Source organism: Vulpes lagopus, chromosome 23 (assembly GCF_018345385.1).
Source record: "Vulpes lagopus strain Blue_001 chromosome 23, ASM1834538v1, whole genome shotgun sequence".
In the NCBI taxonomy this organism is placed as follows: Eukaryota; Metazoa; Chordata; class Mammalia; order Carnivora; family Canidae; genus Vulpes; species Vulpes lagopus.
In genome coordinates this window covers 45,087,568-45,096,535 of record NC_054846.1, presented here as the reverse complement: position 1 = coordinate 45,096,535, position 8,968 = coordinate 45,087,568, and positions in this window count along the sequence as shown.

The following is an 8,968-nucleotide window of genomic DNA, read 5'->3' as shown; positions in this document are numbered from 1 at the left end:
AAAACGCCATCACCCGAAGAAGTCTTCAGTCAGAGAGAATCAATGTTTAACAATTCATGTTCTGCAGAAAATGCATTGCAGCAACAACGAATTTTTCCTTTCAAATTCTGAATGGAACCAGAGAGAGATGATGACTGCCTATGAAATCGAAGCCCAAGGCACCACTAACCCATTTGTGTTGGTGGCCATAACTGCTAGTTTGGTTCATGACACGATTGATTCCACTGTAGCAATTGCCTTCAACACTAAAGAGAACATAAATGAATAGATCAATCATGCCCCAGTCCAGTTTGCTCGCCACAGGACTCTAAAAATAAATAAATGTCACCATAGAGAGCTTTAGAAGAGAAATGTTATCTACTAAAAAGGATACATTAGCCCTTTGTGTTTTTCCAAAGTCATTACTGAATGACTAGGGCAATTCATATGCCTCAGAATGGCACTGTTTACTTGTATTTTGATCCCTCAGCAGAATTTGGGTTTTAGGATTTTTTTCTTAGAAGGGAGGGGTAGGAAACAGCCTGTTTCAGAGTTTCCCAAAGTGTGAATGTTTATTGACTGTACACAAGAGGACGAGTATGATATCCCCAGAGGTGGGGCAAGGAGGGCCTCTTGGGCCAATCTGGGCAACATATGACCTCCAAATTATTTGGTAAGTAGCCTTCAGTTCAGAGAGAGAAGGATGAGGGCAGGGTGGGAAATGACATTTGACCAAGACCTAACGTGGACACCAGAGATAGAAAGAAAAGCCTTTAAAAAAAATCACAGTGAAGTAGAAACAGCCGTGGGAGGAGCTGAAGGACAAGTATTTTGCCCATGGAGATTGTTATGGTTGCCTTCTGGTCATAATCATTAACATCAGATTCCCACTTTTGGTAGTAATATACTTCCCTTTTCCAATAAATATTTTAAATTGAGAAGGTGAATGGATTCCGGGTAAAATGCTGCTTAGTAGGATACTCAGACAGAACAGAGTTTTTAAAGCTACCGCGTGCATGGTTGGCATCCAGGAGCCGCCGGTGTAGGGAACAGCCTCCCAGCACTGCCCCGGGAATCCTGAGCGATTTACCCACTTACGTTCTCTGACCTTCACGGTTCTCCACAATAAAGTGCTTAGATGAGAAATACAAACCTTCCAGGGCAATTGTGAAGAGTAAATTATGGGTGCTCACTTAAAAGTTAGTCCCTCTCCTTCCCTTAGTAGTATGCGGAGAAGCAGCGACCTGCTGCCGCTGCCCAGCCACCACGTGGTACAGGGTCACCAGGGATTGTTCACACTGTTAGATGATTTTATAGGCAAACCAACAGAGCCTATATTTTTAGCCCAACACATTCCATTTGCAGAAAAGGTAGAAAAAATAGGTTTAACATAGGACTGCGTTGTCACGAAGCAGTATCCTCTGGGGCACTCTGCTGCAGCGTGACTGGTGTGCAGGCCGGTTCTGGGCCTTCCCGACCAAAACCCAGAACCAAAGGATACAGGCACGCACACACGCACACACACACGCATATGCACACACAACCCAGGGCAACAGGATATACACGTGTGTGTATATTTATTTTAGGAGGAAGCGGAAATCTCTTTAAAAAAATATGATTTTCGGGATGGAAGGAGAATTCTGACACCATCGATTTTACTCCCTCCCTCTCTTCCTTCTTTCTACGTGTAAACACATCAAAACCTACGTTGAGTATTCTCTTCTATGTAACTCATGAAAAAACACCTCACCAGCCTGACTACAATAGTTGGTCACACACTTGCTCTTACTGCTCACTCAGCTGCCCGAATCTTCCAACCACCTGCCCTCCCCTCCCTCGCCTCTGCCCACTGACCCAGGAGGAAACCAGCCTTTGTTGGGAAGTAGCCCACAGATATCTCTGGGAAGCTCCAAGGCCCCTGCCAGTTGTGATCACAGCACTGTCACCTGACCACATCCCACCTGATGCCACCCTCACGATGGGCCCTGCTCATGGCATCAGTGGCAAGAACACCAAGATTAGCGTCTGGTGTAGTCTTCACCAGTTGTCTGGACACCCAAGGAGGTATAGAGCTAAGACACAGACAAATGCTATGTCATCTCTTTTCACTGTCTCCCTGGCCCCTCACCTAAACATGGAGACCCCTTCACCTCGGGGGCTCGGTGGTTGAGCATCTGCCTTTGGCTCAGGGGGTGATCCCGGGGACCTGGGATCGAGTCCCTCATCAGGCTCCCTGCATGGAGCCTGCTTCTCCCTCTGCCTATGTCTCTGCCTCTCTCTCTGTCTTTCAGGAATAAATAAATTAAATCTTTTAAAAAACAAAAAATACTCCTTTCCCTCCAAAAGAAACCTAACTTATCCAGATCCAGCTTTCCTTCCTTGGTCTTTTCTCCTTTTCATCTACAAATCTGTTTTGTTTTTGTTTTTTACATTGAGCATGTTGAGCCTATATAACTAAAAATATTGCAAAAAGTCTACAGAATATAGAAAGAAAAAAGAAATTCATCCAAAACCCCAGACTAGGTGAGATTAGAGTCTTCTGAATTGCTATTATTTTCATGTGGACATAATAGTACTCATAACTTACCCTACACATTGCTGCCTAAACTCAGTTTTACTTATGCAGGGAATGGCTTCTACAGATTTTCCCTCTTAATCCGCTGCGTTGTGACAACATCCTTCAAGGCCTAAACCATGTTCATGCCATCCATAAAACCAGCTTCTAGATCCTTCTTCCATAAATGAGTGGACCAGTAATTGGTCACTCAGATGATACACAGACACTGTAAATCACCCTTCCACCTACCCTGCTGGTTTCCCCCTGGATCTAGAGCTTCTCTTGGGTCTACACGGTGCCCCACATTTTTTGCATTCTCCATGGTGAGCATGGTATAGCAGACATTTAAAGCTTGTTTGAAAATAAAATAAAGTGATCTCGATTCTATTAATATCTGTTTATTAATACTACCTACAGCATCTTAGAGTAGATACTAATTATAAAAATATTTCCGGTTTTGCGGATTTAAGATGACCACATGCAGTGATGGAACAATGCCTGGCCAGTGGCCACCTTTTCCTCCCAGCCTGGTGGACTTTAGCAACTTAAAATTCTATTACTAAAGCAATTTCCTTTTGAACATTCCTTTGGAGAGATTCATTTCCCTGAATAATTAGTCATCTCTTAGGATAATTACCATTTCCTCTCTTTAACAAAATTGCAGTAACTGAAAGACAGGCTGATGTTGAAAAGTGGAAGTAAATTTCTCTACAAAATATTTGGACCCAGAGTCTATAGCAACTTCTATTTTTAATTTGTGAATTTGTGTGTGTGTGTGTATTCATTAATTTGCGATAAAAATTTCCTTCTAGAGCCTCGGTGTCCATCGAAAGATGAATGGATAAAGAAGATGTGGTTTATGTATACAATGGAATATTCCTCAGCAATTAGAAACGACAAATACCCACCATTTGCTTCAACGTGGATGGAACTGGAGGGTATTATGCTGAGTGAAATAAGTCAATCGGAGAAGGACAAACAGTGTATGTTCTCATTCATTTGGGGAATATAAATAATAGTGAAAGGGAATATAAAGGAAGGGAAAAGAAATGTTGGGAAATATCAGGAAGGGAGACAGAACATAAAGACTCTTAAATCGGGGAAATGAACTAGGGGTGGTGGAAGGGGAGGAGGGCGGGTGTTGGAGGGGAATGGGTGACGGGCACTGAGGTGGACACTTGACGGGATGAGCACTGTGTGTTTTTCTGTATGTTGGTAAATTGAACACCAATAAAAATTAATTAAAAAAAAGAAATTAAAAAAAATTTCCTTCTAAGTGATAAAAATTTTGAAAGATATTTTTACAAATGTAAATTATTTTAAACTATATAGTAATTATTATAAACAGACTACTCAAATACCTCTTCACTTGATGATCTTATTAAATTGTGTCTACTTGCCCTTTTCATTGTAATATTTCTTCTATATCAATTTTTCATCTTCTTTAAATTTTTGTAGGTCTTCTTTAAATTTTTTCCAAAAATTAGAAAATGTTTTTACTCCCATACATTTTTTCCAATAGCCTAGTGATGGCCAATGTGGATCCTCATCTATTATTATTTTTATTTTTTTTTAATTACTTATTTAAGCAATCTCTATAATTCGCAACCCCAAATCAAAAGTCACATACTCTTCCAACTGAGCCAGCCAGATGCCCCTGGATCTTCATCTATTTTTAGATAGCCACCTTTTTAATTAAAAAAATTTAAGTACAGGAGCACCTGGGTAACTCCGTGGTTGAGCATCTGCCTTTGGCTTAGGGCGTGATCCTGGAGTCCCAGGATCAAGTCCCACATCGGGCTCCCCTGCAGGGAGCCTGCTCCCCCCTCTGCCTGTGTCTCTGCCTCTCTCATCAATAAATAAATAAAATCTTTTTTAAAAAATTTAAGTAGATTTCTTGTGCTTAAAAACTAGATGATATATGCACATTTCAAAAATTCAGAAAATAGAAATAAATTAAAAATTGACCAGCACTGGAAGGATATGGATAGATTGGGAAAAACACTCTAGAGACAAGAATGAATTATTTTTCTACAGAAAGAGATACAAAAAACTACTGTCAGATTAAGAGGCAATCAATGGGAAGACAGTCAAAAATGTAGGGGAAAAAATGATAGAGGCGATTAATTAATAAAATCAATGTTATATTAATTTTTCTGGGCTTTGTGATATTTCCAGTCTTTGTGACCTTTTAAAATTGCAATTTATTATGATTTTTTATCTTGTTCTAAATAAATATTTGCTTTCATACATAGTTTCATATTTGTGTTTTAGTATTCTTTTTCTTAAAGAGGGTTCCTCTACTAAATTGTGCAAGCTTTCAGGCTCCAGAAAATCTGGATCAACTCCTTTTGGAATGAATATTGTTGTTTTTAACAAAGTATTGTGATTAGATATCGTAAAAACTTGGGCTAAAGAAACAACCCAAACACATAGGAAAACCACTGGTGAAACAAAGCCATCACGGATGTCAAAATGAGCTATTTTGGTTATAATAATTCACTCCATTCAGAGAGTCAGCATTTATGAAACAAGATTTGGATGCTCTCTCCACATCCAAGCACTGTCTGCTATGCAAATTCTAAATGACTTATATTTAATTTCTGTACTTGTCATGGATCCTTAGCTTTCCGATTTTATTCTTTGAATACAATTTTAGGCTTAAATTGTAGGAATTAGGTAGTCTTTTGTTTAAATCATAAAGATTGTTCCTTGCCTAACCACACAAATGGCATCTCCTTTAGACTGCGCTGTGGAGCAACCAGGGATCATATTGATTTAGTATTCACTAATCCATTAAAAATGTATTATGCCAGACATTGTGGGCACTAGTATGAGGGAACAGTGAGAGGGATGGGAAAAGGAAGATGAATAAGACACTGACATTGCTTTCAAGAAGTTCACAGTCTACTGAAGACTCATGGTCCGGGATGAGAGACATACTTAAATGTTGTGCTGGGGGGAGAAGTCGTTCATTAGCTTAGCGAAGAGGGGTCCAATAAGACTTCTTACAGACATTACAATTTGAGCCAGGTCTTGAAAGATAAAAACAGCTAATTGTGTTGAGATAGGGAAGAGTATTCAGGGCAAAAAGAACAGTAGAGTTATGGCAAAGAGGGATGATTAAATGTGGTACGTTGGGATAAAAGGAAAAGCTGAGTGAGGTGCACATAGGAGAGTATTGGGAGTGAGAAGAGAGTGTGGGCTGCGATCAGACCATGGACTTTCATGAAAGTTTTTTTGTAAGATTTTATTTATTTGAGAAAGAGCAGAACGAGGAGAGCAAGAACAGGGGTGGAGGGGCAGAGGGAGAGAGAGAAGCAGGTTCCCCCACCAAGCAGAATGCCTGACATGGGGCTTGATCCCAGGGCCCTGGGATCTTGACCTGAGCTAAAGGCAGACCTTAATGGACTGAGCCACCCAGGCGCCCCTCCAGAAAGTTTTTTAAGCAGTATGTCACAATTATATTTGTGTCTGAGAAAGTCCACGCTAACGTTATCTGAATCATGAAAATAGGGACACTTAATATGCAAATATATTTTTAGTTTAGTAGATCTATGACAAAACTTGGTATTTTTGGACTCAATGTCTTGGACTAAGAGTTGCTGAGACATGATGTCCCTTAAATAGGGTTCAAAGCTGTATCAGGAAGGATCTGAAGCATAAATGTATAATTCTTATAAGCAGTAATCTCAATGCCAAATTTTCAGATTTTCTGAACAGAGCAAATAACAGTATTATCTGACACTGGGACCCTTTGGCTTGCGGCCCACCTACTTAATTCCTCCACCCCTAATAGACTTGTTTGGTTTCTTATGTAGTATTTAATATCAGTATCATACAGCTGTTATGCTACTACAACATATACAAAAATTCCTTAGGTTTCTACATCAGCAACATTAACTTGAAATTTAAGATGAAATAATACATTGCATTTCATAAATTCTACCCATGGATTCTAAGACAATATTTTGTGCCAAATGTATTCTGACATAGTAACTTTGCCAAAAACTATACCTGTGTAGGTTTTTAGCTTTTTGAAAATAAAGTATTATATTATTATGGCTTTAATTTTGAGCTAGCTTTCCCTTAGTAAAGAATTAACCAGGGATCCCTGGGTGGCTCAGCAGTTTGGCGCCTGCCTTTGGCCCAGGGCGTGATCCTGGAGTCTTGGGATCGAGTCCCATGTCGGGCTCCCTGCATGGAGCCTGCTTCTCCCTCTGCCTGTGTCTCTGCCTCTCTCTGTGTGTGTACGCACTCCCATGAATAAATAAATAAGATCTTAAAAAAAAAAAATGAACCATTTAAGTATTTTCAAATGTGTCTCTATTATCACAATCTATCACCTAGGCTAAGAATAAAATGGAGAGATTAAATAAAATCTGTATAAAAGATCATACTAAGTTAATTTACTAGGCTTTGCATGCACTTTTTTACCTCATCTAAAACAAATACTTTTCTTTTTAACCAGCAAATATACTTTCAACAATGGCTCAAAAAAGCAATGTCTTATTTACAAATTAAAACGCATTATCAAATGATAATGATTACGGATACACCATACTTATGCAGCAGCAACAGACTGAAAATAAAAATAATTTAACAATCAATACTTTTCTTCTTTTTTTTTAAAGATTTTATTTATTTGAGAGAGAGAGAGAGAGAGAGAGCACACAGAGAGAGCACACAAGAGTGGTGGGAAAAGGCAGAGGGAGAGAGAGAAGCAGGCTCCCCACTGAGCAGCGAGCCTGATGTGGGGCTCCCTCCTAGGACCCAAAGATCATGAAGGCAGACACTTAATCGATTGAGCTACTCTGGTGCCCCAGCACTTTTTTCTTTACCTAAATCCTTGCCCACCGCAAGTCTAACCTGATTCCTCCTTTGCCTTGTCTAACATTCATGCTAATAACAAGACAGAGACAGAGAAACGTAATCACCAACTACCCTTCATGAACTTCCCAAAGTAATTTTATCTGCTTGGTCAATTTTTGAATTAAATTTACCCTCTCACTTAAATTGCAAATTAAAAAGTGTCTTTACTTCTGCTGGCAGACTTTGTCTAGCATGGTACATTGTGTGCTGAATATTATCTACAAATCAATGTTTAAAAAATAAAAAAAATGATCTTTTATTTATTTTATTTCTGGGGTACCTCTCTTGAGAGATGAAGAAATATATGGCATTGATTTTTTTTTTTTTTTTTTTTAAAGAACGAAGGACACAAGCTAGATGCATGACAGCCATGGATTTGTAGACATGCTGTCCCCATCCCTGCTGGGCACCCAGAAACTCTTGCCCATGTACACAGGAGATGCATAGTGATGTTCATGGAAGCACCATGAATAAGAGAGAAAATGGGGAGACCAGTGCCCACTACAATGGGAAATGGGTTCAATCACATGGGGATTTTTTGTAGTTACTCAATCACAGCTAACAAAGCATGCTTGCACGGGCCCTGGGCCCTGTCTTGTTTTGAGTACCTTTTGCATATTCACTCATTTCATACTGTGAGGGTTAAATGAGCTCGTATGTGTCAATTCCTTAAAACTATGTTTGCTCCATAACAAGCACTCAGAAAATCTCAGCTGGCAGTATTTACCTTGTTTTTATTGCGCTAGTTTTTCCACATCATCATCATCATCACACTACCTATATTATTATTCCCATTTACAGAAAAGGAAACTAGGGCACAATGAGGTTAAGCTACTTGTTCAAAGGTTTGACTTCCCTGGGATTCAACAGCCAATAGTAACAAAAAGCCGTGATGGAAATGCTTGGCCCTGGGATTTTCATCTTCCTTCCAATGAAATCCTCTCTCCTTAGACTCTTTGCCTTTCCTATGACCATTGATGGAGCAGAGACGTTTGTTACTAGTCAAATAAATTGGACAGAAAACCAGTACAGTTCTCTCTGTAGGTCTCCCAGAAGAGGGGAGGAGAAGTGGGGAAAGCAAGTGAAGCCCTGTCATACATTTTTCTCCTACAGATTTGGATTTGCCGCAAGACCAACCCATCCTCACATGCATGGCCCTTCCCATTATAACCAGAGCGGAGAGCGGTCCCGGTGTTCTATCAAGATTCTACTGGCCTTACTTTTCTGAAGAACATCCAGGAAGGGTGGCTTAGCATTCTGCCTAGGGAGTGAGGGGTCTGTGTGTACACATATTTGAAAAAGTTCCCCCAGAAGATTCTGACTTCCCAAAATACACTATAGGATCAAGAAGCCACAGCTTTCAGAAACTATAAATCACATTTACATGAGCATCACACTCCAGGAAAAGCATGTCATTTCTGATTGGCAAAGCTTACAAGGAGGGAGAGGATCCCTTCATTTGTCATTCCTTCAGGTTCTGAGGCAGGGGACTCTGCCGTCAATAGCAGAGAAAAATGACCTTGTTCTTCCTGAATTGCTGTCACTATTATAGAGAAGCAG